Source organism: Heloderma suspectum, chromosome 2, assembly GCF_057233095.1.
Source record: "Heloderma suspectum isolate Gila_16-S chromosome 2, 16-S_ref, whole genome shotgun sequence".
NCBI classification, from domain to species: Eukaryota; Metazoa; Chordata; class Lepidosauria; order Squamata; family Helodermatidae; genus Heloderma; species Heloderma suspectum.
In genome coordinates, this window is record NC_139459.1 from 45,156,820 (window position 1) to 45,183,096 (window position 26,277).

Sequence of the window (26,277 nt, forward strand, 5' to 3'; positions counted from 1 at the left end):
CAAGCTGAAATATCTCTAACATCTTCCAAGCCAATAGTCCCTAATCTTTCAACAACTCTCCACCATACTTAATTTTTTGTCCACATTGCATTTGTACACCTCCAGCAATTATCCATACCCTGGTGGTTCCTCAGGTTTTTTCTCTTCATATTAATTCCACCAACATCCAGGTCCAGTTAAAGATATAAGCACCTTGTGCTATTCCCTGAGATCGGAAGTTTTTAGTTGTACACTGGGCACATCTAGAACTGTGTGCAAATGGCCTCTCAAAATTCTCCACCCTACTTGTGGACAGAGAAATAGCGGAGGGGACACCATTTCACCAACACTTTCTCATGGGTGGGGCTTAGCATTAGCAATGGCAAGGCAATAGCACAGCTTGGAGTTGTTTACACAACACGCTAACCCAGACGCAGTGGTTGAGTGTGGGTTGTTGTTGAGCCGTGGGTTGTTTGCTGAACCATGGGTTATCATGTTGTCTGAGCCCACGACATTTTCCGCAGGGTGGCTTGTTAACCACCCTGAACACCCATCAACAAAGTATGGCTTCTCAAGGTGGCTTGTTCGAGAAAAATAAGCCGCACTGCATGGTTAATAAGCCACCCTGCAGAAAATGTCCTGGGTTCAGACAATGCTCTAACCCATGGCTCAACGAACTACCCACGGTTCAACAACAACCCACACTCAACCCTTATATATTTAATTATCCTACTTGTATACCACTTAATAGCCTAAAATCTCTAAGTGGTTCGCAAAAAATACATAATACAGTATGAAACCAATATAAAAGCAGTATAAAAACAATGTAAAATAATAAGTAGTTACAAATATTACAGTAAAGACAATAATAAAACAGCAATAAACTGGAGAAGGGCCATAATCCATTACAAGCCAAGGAAATCCTGTGTAAACCAGTATGTCCTCAAGAGGCATTTAAAGCTTCCCACAGTTTCTGTCTCTTGAACAATGTGTGGGAAGGAGTTCCAGAGGGTGGGTGCCACTACCAAGAAGACCTGCTTATGTGCTGTTACCTGCTGACACTCTGTTGATCACAGAATGACCAATAAGGGCTTCTCAAAAGATCTCTGGAGTCAACTGGCTATATATAGGGGAAGGCAGTCTCTGTGTCTGCTGCCTCTGCAAGTCATCCTCTACAATGCCCTGGGCCTAATATCATTCCGGGCCATTACTGAGGGGGGCAGGGAGATGGTGTCTGCCTTAAAGAAATATGATAGAGAAAATTCAGATAAAATTCTACAAATTGGCCTTCTTTTTCTAGGGTGAGAAAAAGAAAAATCTCAGACTGTTTCTCAGAAAATGTCTTCTGAGAAATTTTGGCTTGGTTCTAGGCATGCCTTCACCCTCCCCCATAAAGAAGAGCCTTGAAAATGATTTTGCAAGCAGTTGTCTGGCTGTGCGATACCTCCTCCTGATTTTTGGTTTGCTCCCCTGGCTCAAGTTCACTTTCCTAGAAATGTATTTGCGGAATGAGGTACCAGTATGACGCTGGTTTCAAAATCTTACTTCCTTCATTCCCAAGGCTCTTGGATTCTATGTCACATTGACTCACTCTACTTGGAAAGGGCAGTCACATCTGACTGGCTGAACTCTTGGACTCAACGTGAAACTGTTAACTAATACGTCTGAAATCAAAGCTTCAATATGTCCCCTGCCAAGCAGCTAGCAAAGAGGTCATACTGAGATGCCTGAAAAGGTAAGGTTATGCGAGCTAGGCTTTTTCCTGTAAAATGAAGACACATTAACCCTCAGGTCCAGAGTACAGAAGGACTGTATGAATGGAAATGTTTGATTACGGAGTTAGTGGTTAGGTTAATGTTTAGCTGATATATCTGGTAACAAAACATTGCCAAACAATACTGATAGCTTTAGGATTTCTCCCAAGCTATATCTGATGTTTGCAAGAGCCAATTTCAAATGAAGTCCCCCCTGCCCCGCTCCCTGTGGTTTATTCTAGACATCTGCGATTAGCATTAATATACAATTATGGGTGCCACTTCTGAGCAGCATGGTGATTTATGAATCAGCCCGCCCCCGCCACTGCCCAGGAAATGAATCACCAAAAAAGAGGGCAAATCAGGACACAGATTTGCTTAGAATTTGCATGGGCTAATATATATGTACAGATGGAATTTTAGCCATTATAATTTAAACAGAACTACAGTACATCTCACCCTACTGTGGAAGTCTGTGACCAGGTGACCTGTGCGCCTGCCTGTGTAGCCTGCTGTCCAGGTGCTTGCTCTTGACGGGCAGCAATTCAAATGGAGGATAGTCCTCTGTGAAAGAGGATGGGTGGCCACCCTACTTCTAAGTGAGCAGAACTGCACTTTCTTAAAATATGTAATTACAGTGCGAACAAAATAAGGACCAGGGTCCTTGTCATGTCCTCCGGGGGGGTATGGCTCACTACCCCCCAACTGCACCACACACACCATATAATAGTTTTCAGGGCTAGGAAGGCCACCACAGGCAGGCTGACAAATGGAGGGACCATACCACGGTGGCCACTTATGCAACACCAAAGAAGAGGGAATGCATCTCCCCAAAACAAAAAGATGAAAGAGAACACGTATTTGCATCAAATTTTAATGTGCTGATTTATATGTTTAGATGCAGATTTAGAAATATTTACTATTATTTAAAAAGAAATACAGTGCATCTCACCTTAGAGGGAAAGATTGTCTGGATCTCTGCCTGCTGTCCCAGACAAGTGCTCACTATTGATGGGCAACTTCCTGCCCCCCTTCCTGTTCTCCCTTTTCATGGTTTTTTATCTTTCAGTCGGACTTGGACTGAACAGCCCTTCAGTTAGAAGGCGTCTTCAAATAGAGGATTGTCCTCTGTAAAGTAAGACACATGGCAGGGCTGGCTGGCCCTACAACTAGGTGGAATGAGGCAGCCACCTCGGGCAGCAGATGCTGGGGGACAAGGAGCAACGGGTTGCAGGGTATACGGTGGTGTGTGCTATGCATCCTGCCCTATGCCCCCTAGGCCAGCCTGCTGACCTCTGGTGCAGTGGTGTATGCTGTCCCATAACCAATATTCAACTACCAGTCCAATTGGCCTCTACACATGGAGTGGAGCAGTGTCATCTTGTCCTTTACCTCAATGTCTTGGGCCACCCCTCACAAGGCAGAGCACATGATTTGTATGGCAGAAAGTCTCAGGTTCCATCCCTGGCATTTCTAGTTAGAAGGTGATGTGGAAAATGTCTCTCTGAGACTCTGTACAACACTGCCAGTTGGAGTAAATAATATTGGGTGAACAGTCTGACCTGGTATAAGTCATTTTCTGCTATAAGACACTTCCTGACCTGGCATGAGGCACTTCCTGCCACTTGGAATAAACAATACACAAACAGTCTGACCTGGTATCAGGCACTTCCTGTATTCCTAGATCCTCTGTTGAAAAGACCACAGATTGCATTCATATCTGTTCTAGGCCTACCATTCAGTTCAGCTCAACACCACCTGCCCAGCTTCAGTGTTACTTCATCTCCAGAAGCTGCTTGACCAGCCTCATCCAACCTGGAGCCCTTCAGATGTGTTGGACTACAACTCCCATAATTCCCAGACAGCATAGCCTATGGCCATGTTGGCTGTGAATTATGGGATCTGCAGTCCAACACATCTGGAAGGTGCCTGCTTATTCACTGGGCTCTGCTAGAGGAAAGCTTTCAGCAAGTCAGGATGATGAGGCAGGGAAACATCTGGGGCTCTTCTTTCAAAACCTTCTTTCTTGCATTGCAGGTTTCCTTGGCTGGAAAATATTCCAGGAAGTGAAGCACTTGCAGTTGGGTGGTTGGCATCAGAACAAAGAATCAGAGAAATTGATCAAACAATGAAGAGTCTTGTGACACCTTAAAGACTAACAGAGGTATTATGGCATCAGCTTTCATTGGCTGCACTCCACTTCATCAGCAGGTATGCATATATATCACACCCATACCCATACAAACATACATACATGGGTGTGGGGGCAGTGGGGAGCAGTACAGCCAAATTGCCATGAAATGCAAAAAGCAGAGTCAAACTAAACATTTGTTTGGAAGTGAGGATAACACTTGATGCACCTGATGAAGTGGATGCTAAACATGCATAGGATTGCACCCTTAAGTCGTGATAAATCTGTTAGTCTTTAAAGTGCCACAGAACTCTTCTGTGCAGCAACAGCCTATCATCTTATAGCATGAGAAGAGCTCTGTTGGATCAGACCACAGGTCCATCTAGGCTAGCATCCTGTTTCCCACAGTGGCAACCCAAAGGGCCAAAGGACGAAAAAGCAATTGCCCCCTACCATTGTTGCCACCCAGCAGTGGGTACTCAAAGACATTCTGCCTGTGGGACCTGGATGCTGCATATAGCCAACATGACTACTAGCCATTCATAGACTTCCTTCATGAATTTGTCTACTCCCCTTTTAAAGCCATCTAGGCTAGTGGCCATCACCACTTCTGGTGGCTGGCAGCAAATTCCATGCATTACTTATGCTCTGTGTGAATAACTACTTCCTATTACCCTTTTGGGAAACTGATGATCATCAAATAGAATTAAAATAGATGGTTGGGGGAGGGGGGCAGATTTAGGGGAGTAGCTGACAGTGTCATTCCGCAAATTCAAATACTGCTAGCAGAGCTCTGCTGAATCAGTTGCGCAACGGTTGCCCGTCATGCTTGCGCAGGCCATCGTGCCAGCAGTTGCGCAACCAGTTGCACAACGGGTTGTGCAAGCAGAATGGAAACCTGTAATGCAACAGGTTGTGCAAAAGTTCTGCGCAAGTGGTTGCACAACAGGTTGTACAAGTGTAATGCACAACAGGTTGTACAAGTGTAATGTACAACTGCTTGCACAAGTGTGCTTGTGCAAATGTAACTTTAGTTGGAGTCTCCTCTTGAGCATAGTTCAGATCCTAGTTTCTGCTAGCATCATTTGCTCTAATGGGAGGACACGGTTGGATACTGCCTGTGGATTTTTCCCCCCTTGCTTATTGGGGAAGTTGTCCCTCCAATTCATTTGGCTTTTAAACCCACAGTATAAAGCATCCTCGCATAAGCATATGACCAAAATGCTAAATGCACATGTGGGACTAGGAACAAAATATTGCTAGGGATGGCGCGAGCGTCTGGTTGGGGCTCAAAGCCCGGCAAGAAGTTGCCGGTTTGGCCCCCTGGACACCGGATCGCGGACCTGAGCTTTTGCCCGACTCACGGCATGCTGAGTCAGGCAAAAGCTTGGGCGCCCGCTCCCTCAGCAAGGAGAGGGGCAGAAGGCAGCACCTCTCCTCCTTCCCCCAACTTGCTACAGTGGCAGCGGCATGGGAAAGGCTGGTCGTTTTCCGTAAGTCTTCCTGGCCTTACAGAAAACGACCAGCTTGTCCTAGCTGCTGCTGCTGTAGCAGGTGGGGGCAGAGGGAAGAAGGAGGCACCTATCCGCTTCTCCCCCACCCCTCACCTGCTGGAGGCCAGGGCAAGAGGCGAGGGGCTGGCCACCCAGGCCCTTTTCCCCTTGATAGCCAGCATGACAAAGAAGGGCAATGGTGGCACCCCAGTGCTCTCACCCTGGCCTCCTCTAGAGAAGGCCAGGGCAAGAGGCTGGTCACCGAGGACCTCCTTCCCCCTCCCACCGGCCCTTGACAGCTGGCGCGAGGAAGAAGAAGAGCGACGGCGGGATGTGCAAGCTGTGGGGGGCAGCTCGTCGAGCTCCCCCGCCCCGGACGGAGATGGGCTCATCCATCCCTAAATATTGCAATGTATTCTCACTTCCTAATAGGAGGGTGCCAGCCAGCCATGCCCTTCTCCAGGTTCCATTGCCCTCACACACACACACCCGATGTTCCATCCTTCTTTGCCAAATGACCATCAACATTCCATTGCTACTGAGAATGCTCAGCCCTCATTAAGCTGATTTTTATGCTGGGGGAGGGGAGGAGAAAGTTGCCCTCTTTGGTTTTCTGTACTTCTGCAGTCCTCAAGGGAGCCCTGCACATGCGGGTACCTCTGCTATGGCGTGACTTGTGACATCTCAAGACAAAGTCTGGAAACCCCCATGCAGACACTAATTACTTTTAGCCAGGAGCGTCGTTTGGGGGGCCACCTGGGCACAGGCCCTGGATCTTTCGAGCTGAGCCCTGGATCTTTTGAGCTGTCCTAATTGACATTTTTAAAAACATTTTCCCATTGACTTGCATTGGAAAACAAAAATGGCCATAACTTTTTTAGTTTGTATGATATAAATGCATGAAATTTGGAGGCTTGGTAGCCCCCATGGAACTGGCTTAATCTGCCAAATTTCAGGCATTTAGGTCCAGTGGCTTTTGTGCTAGTCACAGGCAAAATTTGCTATTTTCAAGAAAATGTGTCAAAGTAAAGAGCTATAATTTTTGTGTGTGTGTGCTTCAACATATGTGCATGGAATTTGGGGACCTAGAAGGCCCTGTGGAGCTGACTGAACCTACCAAATTTCAGACAGTTAGGTCCAGTGGCTTTTGCGCTAGCCATGTGTAAATTTTCCTTTTCTCAAAGTCTAAAACAAAAAGCAAAAACTGTCAAGTCACCCAGGGGACTAGAGATCCTAATCAGAAGGTGTTTAAGGTGACCATTAGGAAGTCACTATCCCTAATCTCTAGTGTAGGGTTTTTTGAGGTGCAAAAAACCTAGGGATGGCGGAGAATTTCTCCATGAATCTCGGGGAGGCTGAATGCCAACGCATTCGGCCCCCCGAAATTGTTGGTTAAATTCTCCACCACCTCCCCCCCCCCCGGATGGGACTTACCTCCCTCGAATGTCCCTCTCGGCGGTGGGTCCCGGCGGGAGTTCGGTGGCGGTTCGGCAGGGGCGGGGGCGGCGGCTGGTCTTCCGACCGGCTGCCACCGCCGCCATTACAAAATAAAGTAAAAAAAAAAAACCACACCCGTGATAGGCTACATAATGATTTACGTAGCCTATCATGGCTAGATTTCCAAAGTCAGCCGTGATAGGCTACGTAAATCATTACGTAGCCTATCACGGGTGACTTGGGGGGGGGAAAGCGCATACGCAAATGGCGGCGCCCATGGGCACCGCCATTTGCATTCCTTATTTGGTCCCGGTAGTTTACGTAAAGATTTATGTAGACTACGGCGAAAATAAGGGCAATGCAAATAGCGTTGCCCTTATTTTTGCCATAGTCTACGTAAATCTTTACGTAGACTACCAGGACCAAATAAGGAACGCAAATGGCAGCGCCCATGGGCGCCGTCATTTGCGTACGTGCTTTTTTTTTTTTCCAAAGTCACCCGTGATAGGCTACGTAACGCTTTACGTAGTCTATCACGGCTGACTTTGGAAATCTAGCCATGATAGGCTACATAAATCGTTACATAGCCTATCACGGGTGTTTTTTGTTTGTTTGTTTTTTCACTTTTTTATTTCGTGGCCAGGGAGATGGGGCGCTTCTCCCCGGCCTGAATTTCGGCCAGGCGAGGCAGGGCGCCTCCCCCCCTGGCCTGAACTTCAGGGGGAGAACCGAAGCGCCTCCCCCCCACCGCCAGGTAAGTGCCTTTCGTACATCCCTAAAAAAACCTCTCTCCCCCTACTTTTCTTTTCTGCTCTTACATGCCCACTGTTGTGAGCTTGCCTGCAATGAAATTTTGAAGAGGGAGAAGGAAGGGAAGAAGTACTGGTATTTCACACAGCATCTGATTTTACTGCCCCAAACAGGAACCTTTGGCTTCTGCAGAAGTTTAGTAGCTTCAGTACAGCAAACGGTCCAATCAGTCTCCACAAACGTCTTTCTCTCCCTCCACTTTAATTCCTCCTAAATAGCTGTAGGACTCTCAAATAATCCCAAAGGGAGGGTTAGGACTATGTGGCGTCATGATCGAGAAACTGCTGGGGCTTTTAAATAGGTTCTACAGTTTTAAAAAAGCTAGAAAAAGCCCTCAGCCACCTCACCTCATAAAGTTCATTTAAGTATGTACAATCCTTACAAACCCTCCACAGCCTCCTAAATTCCTCTGAAGTACTACCTCTCTGAAAGGAGCTGCTTGGCTTAGGGAATTCTCTCTACCCCCCACCCCCGCACACATTTCCAATCACCATTCTTTTCTTCTTCCCTCCCCTATCCTGTTCTTTCTTTCTTTCTTTCTTTCTTTCTTTCTTTCTTTCTCTTCTTTATTCCACGCAGAGCATATCTTGGGGGATTCTTAAAGAGAATTCTCTTCGGCAGGCAAGAGAAGTTCTGAACTGTATTTGACTTCATACAAACAGACTTCTCACTCAAGTCTTTGAGAAGAGTGGGTTCACATGGTTGCAGAGAAACAAAACTGGGGCTGTTTTGTTTGTCGGTTGCCATTACCCAGCAATAGGAAGGGCTATAGCACAGTGGCAGAGCACACGCTTGGCATGCAGGTCCCACGTTCAATCCCCAGCGTCTCCAGGTAGGGCTAGGAAAGAATCCTGCCTGAAGCTCTGGACAGCCGCTGCTGCCAGTCAGTGTCAACAATACTGCGCTAGATGGACCCAGGGTCTGACTCAGCATAAGGCAGCTTCCTATGTTCCCATGAACAGAAAGCTTTAATAAAAAATATGAGTTTGGGGTTTGTTTTTTAAGTGGAGGGGAGATAAATGCTGCTCATTTATACAAGCCCACTCAGAAGCCCCATTATGTTTAATGAGGCTTACCCTCAGGAAGGTGTGCATAGGATTCCAACACAAGTTACTTTTGCAGGGAAGTTTGCATCTTGATGTTCTGCATGTTTACTCAGAAATAAGTCCTGAGTTGTGAGCATGGTTCTGCAGGCTTAATACAGTGCCTACCAAATCTCAGCTCAGTCCTATGCATGTTTTGTCATTTGTGGGTTTGGGGTTGTTGTTTTTTTGCATGAACTCTAGCTTCGGTGGTGAGGGAAAGGCACTTAGTGCATGCTCAGAGTTTCTCCATAACTTAGCCCTAGTTTTGAAAACAGACTCATTGGCTGAATCCTGGTGAAGTCTTGGCACAAATGAAGTTATGGGGAGGAAGATACAATGAGAGCTTGTGCATAACAAGGAGGAGGTAGAGAGGAGTTGCACGAAACAAGAGATCTGTTTTTTTGAAGAGTTGCTGGAGGATGGTAGGATGAGGAGGGATGGTTGCATGGAGGGGAATAGAATTGGTAGGGGGAGAATGTAAGTGCTCAGTGGTGAAAGAAAAGCATTCTGCACATGCTCAGAGGCACTCTCTATTTAAGAACATAAGAAGAGCCATGCTGCATCAGACCAAGGTCCATCTAGTCCAGCATTCTGTTCACACAGTGGCCAACCAGATGCCCATTGGAAACCCACAAGCAGGACATGAGTGCAGTAGCACCTTCCCACCCATGTTCCCCTGCTGCTAACATTGGTGAAATTTAAATAAATTCTAGCCATTCTAAATTAGAATGCATGTATATCCTTCAGAAACTTTGCAGGTTTCTTGCCTGGGGAACACCTCTAATGACCTGTGCATTTCCGTACAAATTTACCCAAAAATTATTGGGGAACGGGTGAATGGAAGGGAAAGCAAATCACTCCCTCCCCCAAATTGGAGAACTCCCCTTTCACATGAACTGCTGCACCTATCCTTCTGAAACTTTGCTGGTTTCTTACTTAGGGACTACTGTAGGCTGTCTGTAATTTTCAGAACAATGGTCCACAAGGAACATACGGAGGTAAGTATGCTTTTGGAGACCTCAAAATGTCAAGGCCACCCTTGCACAAAAACCCTTGTGGCTATCATTCTGAAATTTGGCAGACATTATCTCCTCTGATTGGGCAATGAATCCTGAAATGCGTATTCAATTCTTCCAAGGAATTAAAACGTTATTGGCAGTTCCCTTTACAAGAAAATGAAAATATAAACCCTGCACCTATTTTTCTGACATTGGGCAGGTGTAATCCCCTTCTAGGGGGCGACTACGCCTGAAATTATCCAGTTCTGACCAAGAGAAAAAAGTCACAGTTTTTTTTCTAATTTCCCATGGTAGTCAACAGGAAACATAAAGACTCATTTTTCCAAACCTTGACTCAGGTTTGGTGCTGAGCTGAAGTGGCCCAACTACAAATTGGCCAGAGCAGAAGTGGGATGTTTTCCAAAATGCTGAATTGGGGTCTGAGTTGAAGTGGGGTGGGGGGTCAGTGCACACTTCTTATATATGTATGTATGTATGTATGTATGTAATCTATACACACATGCAAGCACACTGCATGCACACATCACACATATTAGATGTGCGCTTAGACTCATGTGCGTGTGTGTACATGTGTATGCATAGTTGTGTTATGGGCTTGTGCCCCGGATCTTTTAAGACCCTGGCAACGCCCCTGCTTTTAGCTCTCACACAATTCCTCACTGTGAAGGCTCAGTGCTGCTGCTCCCCCTTTTCTGTGCTGGACACATCTATCCAGTCTTTTAAGGAGATGGACCCAGTTATCCTGCCCAACCAAACCACCTCAGTGTCTTGGCAGCTTTCATCGACCATGGTATCCTTTGGGGACAGCTCTCTGAGCTGAGAGTGGGAGGCACTGCATTGCAGTGGTTTCGCTCCTACTTGGAGGGTTGGCTCCAGAAGGTGGTGCTTGAGGAACACTGCTCAGCCCCATGGATGCTCCAATATGGGGTTCCACAGGGGTCAGTTTTGTCCCCCATGGTGCTCAACATCTGCATGAAACCGTTGAGTGCGGTCATCTGGAGTTTTGGAGTGCACTGTCATCAGTATGCTGATGACCCGCAGCTCTATTTCTCCTTTTCATCTTCTTCAGGTGAGGCTGTGGATGTGTTGAATCAGTGCCTAGCTGTGACAATGGGCTGGATGAGGGCTAATAAACTGAAGCTCTAAACCAGACAAGACTGAGATGCTGTTGGTAGGTGGTTCTGCTGAGCAGATGGAGGGTGTTCAACCTGTTCTGGATGGGGTTGTGCTCCCGCTGAAGGAGCAGGTCTGTAGCTTGGGGGTCTTCCTGGAATCATCTTTGTCACTTGAGGCTCAGGTGGCCTCAGTGGCATGGAGTGCCTTCTACTAACTTCGGTTGGTGGCCCAGCTATGCCCCTATCTGGACAGAGATAACCTGGCTTCAGTTGTCTATGCTCTGGTAACCTCCAAGTTAGATTACTGCAATGTGCTCTATGTGGGGCTTCCTTTGAAGATGGTTCGGAAGCTGCAGCTCGTGCAAAATGCAGCAGCCAGATTGATAACAGGGACCTGAAGGTCTGAACATATAAGACCCACTCTGGCCAACTTGCACTGGCTGCCTATATGCTTCTGAGCTCAATTCAAGGTGCTGGTTTTAACCTATAAAGCCGTACACGGCTCAGGACCAAAAAACCTGATGGTACACCTCTCCCAAAACAAACCTACCCATATGCTACGTTCAGCATCTAAGGTCCTCCTAAGGGATGGCGGAGAATTCTGCCATGGACCCCAATGAGGCCAGATTCTAAAGAATCCGGCCCCCCAGAATCCATGGCAGAACAGAGCACTTACCTCCGCCTCCCTCTGGAATCCTCTTTGGCCGGATCCTCCTTGTGACGATTCTGCAGAGCCACCAGCCGGCTCCAGAGCACCAGCGATACGGCCACCATTGCCATATGGCTGGCTGAGGGGGACTGTCTCCAAATGCAAATGGCGTCCAGTATGCCATTTGCAGCCATAAAGGTCTTAGTTTAAGCTAAATGCAGCCATTTACGGCTGCATTTACCTTAAACTAAGACCTTTACGTAGGGATGTACGAATTACTTACCTGCCATTCCAGTGGGGGGGGTCCGCGGGGGGCAGGGGATTCATCCCTCCCCCCGGAATCCTCACCAGCCAGCTCCGCTCCGCGGTGATTCCGCAGAGCTGCCAGCCGGCTCTGAAGCCCCAGCGATACAGCCGCCATTGCCGTATCGCTGGCTAGACTGATGTACTGCGGATGCAAATGGCATCCGGCGTAGCGGACGCCATTTGTGTCCCTGCTCTTTGAAGTGATAGGCTATGTAAATCTTTACGTAGCCTATCACGTGAAGGAACAGGGACACAAATACGCCATTTGCATCCCTGTTTTTTCACGCAATAGGCTACGTAAAGATTTAGGTAGCCTATCACGTGAAAGAGCAGGGACGCAAATGGCGTAGTGGATGCCATTTGCGACCGCAGTTCGTCAGTCCAGCCAGCGATATGGCAATGGCAGCCATATTGCTGGGACTTTGGAGCCGGCAGCAGGCAGGATCCAGCCAGTGAGGACTTTGTGGGGAGGAGGACATAAGAGATCCGATCCTCCACAGACTTCCGGGGGCCAGATTCAATAGAATCTGGCCTCCTTGGGGTCCGTGGAGGATTTCTCCGACACCCCTACCTTTACGGCCACAAATGGTGTACTGGACGCCATTTGCATCCATAGTCAATCCCCCTCAGCCAGCAATATGGCAATGGCAGCCGTATCACTGGTGCCTCGGAGCCGGCCAGCGGTCCACGGAATCGCCGCAGAGCAAAGCTAGCTGGCCAGGATTCCGGGGGGGAGGAACGGATCACCTCCCACCTGCGGGCGGATTCCACCCGGAGCAGCAGGTAGGGAATCCGTCCATCCCTAGTCCTCCTCTGAATGCCTCCTCCAAGGGAAGCTCAGAAGGCAGCAATAAGGAAGAGGGCCTTCTCAGTGGTGGCCCCCCAATCTGTGGAACAAGCTCCCTGAATAGGTCCACCTGGCGCCAACATTATTATCGTTTTAGTGCCAGGTTAAGACCTATGTCTTTCCCCAGGCATTTGGCAGCACATGAGATTTAATCGGTCGGGCCTGGATGTGTCTTTAGTTATGAATGACAGTTCAAAGTTGTTTTTAGTTATATGTTGTTTGAATATATTGTCTGTGTGCTTTTATGTAAATGGCTTTTAAACTTTTTATATTGTATTTGATGTTTTAACTTCTGTAAACCACCCAGAGAGCTTCAGCTATGGGGTAGTATGATGATGATGATAATGATGATGATGATGATAATAATAATAATAATAATAATACATTTATATATGCATCTATTTACGTACGTACGTAGGTACGTAGGTACGTACTTACTTACTTACTTACTTACTTACTTAATACGTCTATTAATCCCCCAGTGCAACAGACAATAAAGATACCATTAAAAGGAAAACTTCATATCATAGAATAAGCACAGGAGCACAACCATAAATGAAATAAAATCATAGAGCTACAATTGAAATTAAAATTAAAGAGCAAGATAAGCAGCATTGAAAGCCTGGCTGAACAAAACAGCCCTTACTGCTTTTTGTGCCACCTAGACTGATGAGGAGTTCTGGAGAACATGAAAGCTTGCACATTTTTATGGAATTTTGGCTGGTGGAATTTTGGGTTGGGCAATAGGGCCATTGCCCAACTGTCAAACCATCAAGAACATACTGAACTGGTTTGCACAATCACTGCAGCCCACCGTGGCTTATTAACCATGGCAGGTAATGTCCCTCCCAAGCTCCAGTTTACCAGTCCAAGCTCCCACCTCCATGGCTTCTTGTGTCATCCAAACCAAACAAGGGTGGCTTGTTGGGGTGATTAACAAACCACCCCACAACCCCACAATAGGCCATGGGTTCTGGGTTAACCACCCCAACACGTCACCCTCAGTGGGTTCGGATGACACAAGAAGCTGTACCTGGCGAGGGAATTATGCACATCAGCAGGTACAGACTCATAAAGTGGTTAGCAAGCCATTATGTTCATGCAAACTGGGCCTGTGAATTTTAATTCTAAAACATGGTAATGAGGGAGCTGACCTTACCTCCCTCAGAAGCGAGTTCTGTAATCAGGGTGCTGCTATCCAAAAGGCCCTGTCCTGAGTAGGGATGTACAAATTGTGTACCTTCGGTGCTGCTTGACTTCCGTAGTTTGCGGCCAGTGCTCTGTTCCGCCCTTCACAAGCCCCCGGAATTCTCCTCCATATGAGTGGAAGAGGTCCTTCAGATAATATCCTGGTCCTAAAGAGGCAGCAAGGATTCCCATCTCCTTAGTCTTACCTCACTTCCCCTCACCCATCTATCTACATGGGGTAGAATGCTATAGGGACTTCTAGAACCATTCTTTTAAAGAAAGTTTAAAATGAAGTTGAGGCATGCTTTGCTGGCTTCTGTGGAAACCAGTGCCCTCTCAGATGAGCCAGGCGTAAAGGCAAAACGTTGTGTGTGCTCAGCTTCAGAATGGCAGTCAACTTACAGTACAGATATGGAGGCTCATGGCATGGGGGCAAGAGAAGAAAGAGTTCATGAACTTTTCAATTGAGTTATTTACTGCACCAGCTTTGTTTGATGGGGGATGTTGATAATGCCTTACATATTTACCCTTGGATGTTGAAGAAGCCATTCGAAAAAATTAACTGAATACATTTCTAAACATTTCTCGACACCCTGAGATAGCCAAATATTTCCATCTTTTGCAGTTGGGGCTGGCAATTTAAATCAAATAAATTAAAATTCAGGGACACGTATACTCATACACAAGTATTCAGTGAGGCAGAGAAGGAAAACACCAGGCGGCATTTCCTACCTCTTGCCTGCATAAATGGCATTGCCTTAATTTCAGGCACGTCTATGATAGTCTTCTCCTTCACCCTGACATCTTCATACTGAACATCTGTTGCTGATACAGCATTACAACTTCTCTTGTTTACAGTATGTTGTTGAATAAATATAATGGCAGGAATTTGCAAAACTGACAGATCCTATCCCCAAAGCACTCCACACATGCAGCCTCAAGAGAAATGAAGTGCTACTTATACCAGAAGGTGAACAGTGCAACCCTATACATGTCTACTCAGAGGTGAGGTCAGCTTTGAGTAGGGATGTCAAAGAAATCTGCCACAGAACCAAGTGAGTTCAGATTTTCCTGCATCCGACCAGGGGATTCTACAGCAGACTGGCTTTTCCCCATCAGGCAGATTCCGCAGATCTGTGGACCGGTTTTCTAACTTTCCTGAATTTTGTGCAAATTTTGTCATTGAAAAATACACACACACACAGAGCCAAAAATGTGCATTTCTCCCATAGGCTAAAGCATGAAAATGTGCATTTGGGGGGAATTTCTGCATTTTCGCGTGCGTGAATTTGCACAAATGTGCATTCACACAAATGCGAATTTGTACAGATTCAGAAACAAAGAATATCTGGTTCCGTTGATGGGTGAATGACAGAACGAGAGGTGCCTGACAATCCATGAAACACCTAGGTGTGAGTACTTAGTTCTGAAAGATCTGGGTTTGAATCCCTGTGAATTCAACAATGTTTGTGGTGCTGAGTTATGGTTGTCCCCTCTTTTCTTGGACAAGCTCCTCATCTTTAACTGCTACATGGCAGGCAAGCACAATGTGGTCCTCTCCATGCTAGTAATAGCTGTACCTATTCAATTTGACAGGTACAGATAGGTAAGAAGCTCAGCTCATTTTTTATAAGAAACTAACAAAGGTCACTTTCTTTTCATAAATGGGACAGAAAGGACTTGAGATTTAAAAAAATAATAATGTGAGAGAATGCAAAACTGACAGATTAATCCAGTCTCTAATAGATGGCGACTGTGATTGATAAATCTATTAAATTAATAAATAATATACCTTTACTAATAGTGAACTCAATTGCCTGAGTGCCAGGCTTTATGTAGCCAAAATGGCACCTGAGTGCCAGGCCTTATGTAGCCAAAACGGCATCAAAACAACACCATCCTTGCACCACTGAGAAGTATCAGCAGGCTTGGGGAAACATCAGGGTTTGTAAAGTACCAAAAAAAGAAAAGAAAAGAAATTCCAGAGAGAGAGAATCGTAGAAACACAGACTGAGTAACAGCATTGGTCCCTCTAGCCTAGTATTGTTGATACTGAGTGGCAGCTGCTCTCCAGCGTTTCAGGCAGGAATATTTCCTGTCCCACCTGGAAATGCCAGGGATTGAATCTGGGGCCTTCTGCATGCAAAGCAAGTGCTCTGCCACTGAGCTATGGCCCCTCCCCTATGCTGGATGTGATTAAAAGCCCACCTAGTTCAGCATCCTTTCCCACAGCAGCCAATGAGGTGCCCTCAGACAGGTGATGAGGCCAATAACCCTGGTCCATTGTTGTTCCCCAGTAATTGGCAACACAGTGGTCCACTGCTTCTGGCCCTGGAGGTGGCATATAGCCATCATGCCTAGTAGCCATCGTTCAAGAATTTGTCTGACCCCCTTTCAGAGCCATCTAAGCTAATGGCCATTACTACTTCTTCTGTCAGTAGGTGACCACTTTCACATCGCCAAAAAGGAGGAAATGCATCACCCCAAAAATAGGACCAAAGAGGACGCTAATGTGCAGAACATTGGCAAATGCTAACTTGTATGTATAGATGCAAGTTTAGAAATAATTTGAATTGAAATACAGTGCATCTCACCATAGTGCAGAAGTCTGTGCCCAGGTGACCTGTGTGCCTGCTCACTCCGCTGTCCAGGTGCTAACTGAGGATGGGCAACTTCAAGGCCTCCGTTGCTCTCCCTTCTGATGGTTCTTTTCATTAAACCAGACTTGGACTGGGCAGCCCTTCAAGCAAAGGACACCTTCAAAGAGAGGACTGTCTTCTGTAAAATAGGATACCTGATAGGATACCTACTGAAATAGGGCACTGAATTCCATAAGTTAATGACACACTGTGTGAAGAGGGACTTCCTGAATTTCCGGCCAACTGGTTTGATTGGATAACTCCAACTTCCAATATCCTGAGCTGGAGAACAACTCCTCTCTATCCACCACTTTCCAGTTCCACCCAGTTTACTTTGCAGCTAAAGAGACATTGGAAAAATATCACGCATTTTCAGTGCTGTTTCCTCCCAAGAAAATGGACCCTGAACCTTTTAGAGCTTGGGGAAGTGAGGAGCAGGAAATGATACCATCATGAAGGAAATACATTCCAAAGTTGTTTCAAGGGATGAACTGGTCAATGCCCCACTCATCATCGGTTGATTGTTGTTATTCTCACTGCTTTCCCCAATAAAAGAGGGAAATCCTGCAATGTTTACCTATAATTTGATTCCACAATAGGGGATACAAGATCGGGGGGGGGGGGATTCATTGCCATTGATAGTATGAATATATGACATGACCTTTATGGATTTTGCTTGGGTATCACTGATTTTTTCAGAGCCTTGGAGTTTAGGCATACATTATCGACTTGCAGAATTTGCCAAATAGTAAAGTATTATTGTCCTGGGTTTCTTGCTGCCTGACCTGGTATTATATTAGGGCAGTCTGCCAATGCCTCACATATCCTGTGCAGAAATCCTTTGTGGCATGGTCTCTTGATCTACAAACCCTGTTTGTCTGAAGATGATTGCAGGACAGGAAAACGATTTGCACGGTGTGGTTAACCATGGCTGTGTCACTCTGATAAAGGTGACATATGTTAGCGGAGTCAGATGATGTGCGTCAACTTCAGGATATTGATACTTCTTAGCTAACTGATGGAATACATGATAAAAATTAGACCAAGCTTCCTCTGATGGAAGAGCACATTTGCTCAAAATGCTGTTAGTCTTAGTACCTTTTATTTGCACTCAGTGACACTGATCTTGTTTGTGATCTATCTCTTCATGAGCTGCTTTGGGATACTTCTTAGAAGAAAAAAAATGATTTGCAAGTTACCATAATAAAATTAATTATCGGACTACTGATTGTAAGCTCTGTGGGGCAGGACATGTTGGTTTTGCTTATTTTCTATAATAATAAAAGAGGATGTGTCCGTCCATCCATCCGTCTGTCCGTGCCATAGCACCAAGACCATGAAACCTAGACACCTGAAACTTAGCATGAATACTAAGGGGACCCTAGAGATGTGCACCTTGGGGTTATTTTGTTTTTTAAATGCATTCATTAATTTAAATTAATGTTAATGTGTCCATATGGTTGAAGGCTGCAGTAACATCTTCAGCCACTATGGGCAGTCTTCTCTAACCAGCACCTAGCTTTGCAGTCCATACAGTTTGAAGCCCGGGGGGATTAGTAGGCCAAAGGGCAGAAGATGCCAGGGATCAAACCTGGGACCTTCTGCATGCAAAGCATGTGTTCCACCTGTGAACTACAGACCATCCTTCCTTATAAGACTGACTTTAGGGTTTCTCTCCATTAGCACAAGAAGGATGAGTGAGCAGGACTCCTTTAAATGGGTATTCCAAATCAAACACATTTTCAGACACAGTACAAGCTCTCTGAATCAACAGAGACGAAAGTCTGATGATGTTTGCATTTAGTTATCTTCTTTTTTGAATGTAACTTTTCAAAAAAAGTTAAAAAACACACACAGTCAAGTCATTTTTTCCTCCCTCCAGCACAATGATATCTAAAGTTCAGCCTTTGCTCCAGGCATAAAGAAGTGATCATCTTCAAGGCCTCTATTATACTATTTCTCTTGCCTTCCTCAAGGACTTCTCCATTAATTTGTAGTTATTGAAGACTCAGTTCCTTGTGGCACTCTGACAATTTCTTAAAAGGGCTATTCTGTAAGAGGCTCTCATAATGCATATAGCAGTTATATGCTGTCATACGCTATATATGAAAGGTAAAAAAATCAGTAAAATTATTGATAGGTTTCCTATTTCAAAATTATCAATGCTTCATTAGATGGACAGAAATCTCCCACATTCGAAACACTGCTATTTAAAAACAATGACAAGAAGTTTGATTTTCCAGACAAAGTATTTTCGTGCCATATTGCAAAGCTCTTCCTTAGTTGCTACACAGAATCTGGGCATCATTTCCTAGGTAATGCTTCTGTTATGATGGAATTACATTATTTACATTATTGTTACATTACATTATTACATTACATTACGTTATTATTTATGTTATTATTACATTATTATTTACATTATCTACATTATTTACATTTATTCACATAATTTACATTCATTCCATTATTTTCCTAGGTAATGCTTTTCCTAGGTAATGCTTCCATTATGATGGAATTATATTTTCCCACCACTGACACAGTACCTTTGGTCAGGGGGGAAACCCTGGCTCCCCACCACCACACACATGCATGCGTGCACGCACACACAGTGTGTCAGTTGCAACTGTGTTGTTTAGAATGTGCATGTGTGAATGTCCTGGACCTGACTTATGCAACAGACATAGAGCACAATTCTAGACACATTTATACATAAAAATGTCCTACACCTCCCAGCACTCTTCAGCCAGCATGGCAAGTTGGGAAATGCTGGGAGCTGGAGAACTGTTTTGTCTAAACATGCATAGGATTGTTCCCTTAGACTTTTTAACAGTCATTACTTTTTTCCCCAGGGCATCCTGGGAATTGTAGTTTTGTGAGCAAGGCTAGGGAAGGGGGAGAAATTACTATTGTTCACATTTTAATATAAACCAGCCTAATTCATGCTTCCCGAACTAATACGTGAACCAGAACCTTCCATTTTCACACTTCTCTGAATTTTGAGAGCTGAGAGGCAATTCTCCAATAAAAAATACAGTACAAAAATGCATACATTATGGGAAGTAGCAACTGCAAAAACTGAGCATCTTAGGGGAAACTGCATACAAAAATGTGGAAGAATTGTCATGCGGATGATAATTGTATGAATTTTTCTGCAGACTTTTTAAAACTGGTGCAGAAACAGGACAGAATGAACTTCTGCTTGAAAACCAGCAAAGTTATAGAAAGTGAAATGGACCAATTCATCTATCCCTAGTGAAGGTAAGGATCTCCCACAAAGAATTCTCAGTCCCTCACCAAACTATGATCCTTTAATGGGCAGCGAGCCCATCTTCTGTAGCAGTAAGAATTCCATGTGTGATATTTCCACACTTCAACCAGCGTAAATGCATCATTTCCCTGGCTTCAAGATGTGACTCCATGGTCCATCATCCTATAAATGTATCTAATCTATGGTGTTTTTAAACATTCTCTGCACCTGTCCCATGGCTGGCTCCAGATTTGGGAGGGCCCTCAGCATGCCCTCCATGTTGGTAAGCTGCCCATTGCAGTCCATATCTGCTCTGTCATATCTTCCCACCGAGCATAGGGGTGGATGAGCAAACTTATCAGTGGAGGTGCCGGTGGACGGTAACCGCAGCAAAGGTGGCAGTGGCGCTCCTCTGATAACATCCATGTGGCCACCAATGTTCTTGCCCACAATGTAGTGTCACTGAGACACTGTGAGAGGGGACCCAGGTCAGCAGCGTCAGAAGTGATGGGCCCTCGCCAGCTGCCCATGTATGCTGACTGCTGATGCCAGCCCAGGCCTGACCTGTAATAACACCCACCCGTCCTAACACTGGAGACTTTCTATAAGCACTGCCTGCAGGTTTTCAAACATACCTTAACAACCATAAGGCTTAAGAATTTGAAACTTGGCTGCTTTAAAAAAAAATGATAATGCTATCTCATCTTCTTAAACATCTACACCAGTTATTAGATTCTGTACCAGGTACCAGAATCTTTACTAAATTCCATGAGTACAGAATGATGAATTAAAAAGAGGGCCCAGGTAGGAGTAGCTGGTGCACAAAAAATATAATGGTACTCTCAAGATCCTCTCCAAACCACTTGGTAAACATTACTTCGTAATGCCATGTTTGGAAACATCTCCCCTGGTATGGCTTTGAGTTTCCCAGTGGTTCACAGTGGGCGGGTGTTCTAGATCACCCAACTAAGAAAAGGGAGCCAATCTTTTGAGCTGATGCCAGTTGGCTAGGACACAGTTGGCTCACTGCCCTGGATACAAGAAGGCATGGAAACTAGTCTTCCTTAACTGCAACAGCTGGATGATATATGCAACAGATTCTGAATACACTTCTGCAGTAGCTTTCTGTATCTGTTGATAGCCTTTGCTCGTAGAACAGTGTTCCTTTTTGTCAACGGGTGCTCGTTCTGCCGCAAGATCTTTTGCAAATGGCTTGAGATGTTTTCTCCCAAAATATGATCATTTAAAGCTCAAATAATATCACTTGGTTGTGTCAGCCTGGGAAACCCAATGCTGGGAGACAGTCCCTTTGATTGCAGATACAAGAAAATTACAGTAATCAGTCTGCAGGTTTTAGATATGGATCACTGCTCCCTTGTTCTGGTAAGGAAAGTGACAATTACAATAAAACACTGTGAGGATCAGAGTCTTTACCCCCAGGAGCCTTTCAGAATACCTATCAGTACAGCGGAGGAGACAGTCTTATCAGCTGACTCATAGGCTAAGGGCGACTCTTGAATGTGCTCAGTACAGGAATGCTCATAAACCAACAGGGTCAGCATCTGCACTTAGGCAGGATTGGTCATACTTGGCAAGTCATACAATCAACAAACCCTCAATCAAGTGTTTCAACAATGCGGCACTCATTGCATCAGGCAAAAGAGAGGTGGAGAAAATCACATGTTTCTGAGGCGGTGGAAAAACCCTACAAGGATGAAGTCACCAGTGCAGAGAAAGACCCTTTAATTAACTGACGACAAGTTTAGTATGTCCTCACCAATGTAATACCACCAGCCTTAAGGTATGAAACGCATTAACTGCTGAGATTCCCACTATGGGTACTTCTTCATCCCCATTGTTCTCTGCCAACACAGTCCACAGCTGTCCTTTTCTCTATAGACGATTTTTCTGAAATATAATTTGCTGGGATGGCTGTAAGAGAGGAACAAGTGACTGGCAGACGTGAGGCTCAGTCCATCCCTCAGGAACTAAGATGACCCCAGTGTAGTAAACGGCAGCTTCCTATGTTCCTGGTGATGACTGGGCCTCCCAACCAGTCATGGGTTTTGTGAAGTATCTGGGTCTGAGAAGGCAGTAAAATCCAGATTCTTCAAGGCTCCACCCGTGAGCCACCTGGCTGTACTCTGGTTACACCTGCTCTTTCTCTACCCCTGACCTTGCCACGGTCCCAGGAATGTTGAAATCATGTCCACAGCCTTAGTGGCTACCCTACGACAGTGGTGGGCAACCCCTGGCTGTGTTGCCACCATGCCACCAAATATAACACTGAATTTCAGCAGCACAGTGCTGAAGCACAGTGGCAAGGAAAGGGGCATCCTTATAAAAGCACAGATTTGCGTTTGCTGCCAAAATTCAACACCATGCTGGAAAGGGGGCTATTTTTCTTTAGTTTGGAGGCTTCTCCCACACCAAGCATCACATCAATTAATTTCAGTGGCTGGGCTGGGGGCAGAGAGGGGGCACATGGCCCACAGGCTCCTACCCTGCAAATATTGCATTGAACTCCCTCTTCATCTGAGAAAAGGCATAAACATTAACACTAAGAACCAGTAGGTAAACTGTATCAACTGGTTTAAGCTGTGTCAACTAGATTATTATGAAGCTGCCATTTTATCACGTACCATAGCAGGACTCCCTCATTATGCTGTCTAATATTTTGAGCAATGAGCCAAGGAAGGGCTTTTCCTTGCTGAAAGGTTAAAGCCATCGAGATCCATCTGCAATACAGAAGAGACACTTTAATTTAGATAATGTTTGAAAAACAGCAGCAAAGCAGAGATAACTAAGGGGTTTGATATAGGCGAAGTTGCTTTTAGTGTTTGCAAACACAAAGCAGAAAAAGGTTACTCCAGTTCTAATTGAATTGCTCTGCATTGTGCTAATCTACCTAATGCCCCGTTTGTGGGTATTGTATCATATTAAAGCGCATTGTGACATGAGGGCTAACATTCAAATTATGGTCCTTATTGCGTTTGTGCATTTTGTAATTAAATGAGTGGGGTATGAGCAAATAGTAACGGCTTTATATCCAGATTTGTTCTCTATTTATAACTGAATATTTCCTTACTGAAAGACCTTTGCTTAAGCACCAGGCAAACCTTGTGTTCATCTCTTTAAGTAATGGTGGCGGGGATGTGCATTTCATTTTTTGCTCAAAGAGGGTGAGGACATGATCTAGATACTGGCTGCAGTTTGTCAGAGACAACTAGGATCAAAACATTTAGAAATCCCAAAGAGACGCATTTAAAGAACTGGATTACTACAACTTAAAATGGGTCAGAGTGGCAGTTCCCTGACATTTGTTAAGCTCAAATGTTTGAAGTGTTGAATTCTGTAGGTTCATTTGGCCAGGGTGCGGAGGAGAGCCTTCTTGACTGTGGCACCCACCATGTGGAACGATCTCCCCACTGAGATCAGGCAGGTTGCTAGTGTGAAGTGCTTCTGCTGACACACTGAAGACACGCTTGTTGTTCAGGGTGTTTTCCTGACTGCCAGCATTGTCAACTACCCCTGATTATTTTAATGAAATTTTATTATTTTTATCATTGCTTTAATGATTGGTTTTATGGTATTTTATTGTGATTTGATCTTGTAAGGGAGCAGTCCTATCAGGATTCCTGTCAACCTCTGAACTTGGAGGCCAACAAGAAGGAATACTATGCAGAGTGGGAGTCGCACAGAGGTGATCATTGCCTCTGTGCTCCCCCCACTCGGCATTTTTGCCAGAAGGGTGTCTTCACCCGTTTAGTTAGGGCTCTGGGGATGAGGGGGGACGGAGGCTGGGGAAGGCTGGGGATAGCTCGTATCTCCACTTCCCCAGTCCCCTCCCCACCCACAAAACCACCACCTTTTCCTTCCCTCCTATGATCCTTTAGTTCTCCCAGAGCAAGGGAGGCCTAGACTGGCCTCGACGACCATGCTAGTGCTTGCTTCCCCACACAGAGTGGGCAGCATATCACTGCCCTCCTTAGTGCACTCAGTGAAACTTTGGCATGTGTGCAGACAGACCTTAATCTTAACTATGGTTTGTTGAAACAAGCCAGCTTCATAAACCATGGTTTGAAGTTGGCTTGTTTGAAACAACCACAATTTGTTGGGTTCTGATAACATGACAAGTTGCAGTAAATAAAATCAGAAGCAAAAGCTTCTAAACTCAACACACACACACACACACACACACGGGTGGAGAAGAGGAAGCATATGCACACAAGGCTCACTGCAGCTCGTTGCCATCACAATAAATGATGGTTTTCTTGTTTATTTATTGTTTATTTACATCCAAACATGGCCACAGAAAACTATGATCAGCTGTATGAATGAGATGAACCCTGCCTCTGCATGTATATTTCCATGCGGAGATCGAGGCGCATATCAGTAGACAACCCAATATGGAACAGACTTCCTGTTTGTTTGTTTGTTATATGGCAACCATGGGTCTACTCCATGATTAATATAATTCTGTTCATCTCTTTTCTATGTTTTTGTCTGTCATTCCCTAAACACATCCCCAATGTTTTATCAGGTTTAGGTGATCTGTAACTTAAAGACTTATTTTATTGGATACATGCAATTCCAGAATACATTCACTTAATCGAATCAGAGCCAAAGGCTCTAGACACCAATTTGGCAGAGAGGGGAGAGTGCACAAATGAGTGATTTCTGGACTGGGGGGCTTTACATATATTATAATCTACAGTCTGCTTTTAACCAACCATGAATATGTACTAACATTTTTTTTAACTGAGTCATTCATTTGCTATTTAGGATGTTTATTGCCTTGCCTCGGAGATAAAGCAATATCTTTGAGTTTAAAATATACACCATTATTGTCCAAATAGCTTATCTTATACTGAAGTTAGGGCAGACAATTGCAGAAGGATCATCCAAACAAAAAGATTGTCTCATTTTATATATTCTTCTAAAATGTGATAAGTCTACCAAGGAAAACCCACTTAAATCTAAAATTTGCAGCATGGAAGCATTTTTCAAAACAAGGCCAATTTTGTTATAAACTATGTGGAAAGGTTAAATTACTTTGGAGAGCCTTGATTCACTTCTCCACTTTGGCAATCAGGTGGCTCGGGCTGAGCTGAAATCAAAGGAACAGCACTTTAAAACGCTGATGACGACGTGATGAATCAGATGTAATGCTTTTCAGTCAACAGTGAGGCTTCAGATGAGGCTTGCTATGCTGCACTTTAAAAAAAGAAAAGAAAGAAAACTGCCTCTAATTCCATAACATCACAACTGAAAAGGACATAAGAGAACCGCTCTTCTATCAGAAAACTACAGATCCACAAAATATGTAGGTCTATCTAATCTTTGCCGTAAAGCTGTCAGACGGTCCCATAAGAGTGAAGGATTAAGTTGGAGAAATGAAGAGGAGTGAAATCATGGCTAGCTAAGATTAACAGTAGGGACCTCCTATTGAGAACACATTTAAGAGTCCCATTGTGCTTCGGCATTTTGATTGTGTTTGTTTCACAAAACTTGACCTGTCCTCACATCCAAGTTTATTGATCCCAAGTGCTTGAGTATTCATCAAATGACAGATGAGGGACTAGGTTTTGATATGTTAACACTTATACAGGGATGTATGAGAAATGCGTTTCAGTTTGTTTTTGACCAAAATTTACTCAGTTTCCGTATCCTAGAACTGAACATGGACACAAAAGCAATCTGTGGTCAAAGTCCATACATTTCCAAGTTTGTGATGCAATTCATGGACCTTCCCTCCCCCCCCCCATGCATTTTTTAAAAGTGTATGAAAAAAATGCGTACTTTTGAAAAATGTACACAAACACGCTTTAATCGACAGGAGAAAATGCATACATTTTAAAAATGTGCATGATTGATGCACGCGTTTGTGAAAATGCTCACGAAAATACACATAGACTTTCATGTGAAAAGAAGAAAAAAACCAAAGCTCACAATCTGATACAGGCATGAACTGAAATGAGCTTCAAGGTGGAAGTCAGAGAACCTCAATGAGCTTGGGGTTTGCTGATCTGCACATCCCTACACTTGTTCTAAATCGTTTAGAATGGGCTGCGCATACTTTAGGCTTGTTGTTTTTACTAGAACCCTGATGTCTGCCAACCGGAGCCAGGTACAGTATTTTGGCCTAGGGCACAGCCTGGCACAAAATGGAGTGGGGGGGTGCTGATTACCTAATGAAACAGGTAAAATATTGCTTCCAAATCTCATAAGGTCTGTCTAATAGAGCATTCTGTTCCTAAAATGGCCCACCAGATGTCTATGGGAAGCCCACAAGCAGGACATGAGTGCAAAACCACCCTCACACTCACGTTCCTCAGCATCTGGTATCAAGAAGCATATGACCACTGATACAGTAGGTAATATATGCCCATCATTAGTAGCCTCACCCTCTATGACTTTGTCTAATACCCTTTTAAAGCCATCTAAATTGGTGGCCATCACATCTTAACTATGCACTGTGTGAAGAAGTACTTCCCTATATCTGTCCTGAATCTCCCACCACTGTTTCGTTGGATGACTGTGGTGTTGTAACTAGGGTTGGGTGGATTCCCTAC

General features: G+C 44.8%; 1 long non-coding RNA gene across 1 annotated transcript; it reads left to right on the forward strand.

Annotated features, from left to right (window-relative positions):
• Positions 1 to 1,600: 1,600 nt before the first annotated feature.
• Positions 1,601 to 25,628, forward strand: LOC146352154 (uncharacterized). The gene is made up of 4 exons (XR_014787616.1): positions 1,601 to 1,714; positions 3,771 to 3,944; positions 19,611 to 19,713; positions 24,798 to 25,628. It is a non-coding gene; the product is annotated as an uncharacterized LOC146352154 (long non-coding RNA).
• Positions 25,629 to 26,277: the final 649 nt, after the last annotated feature.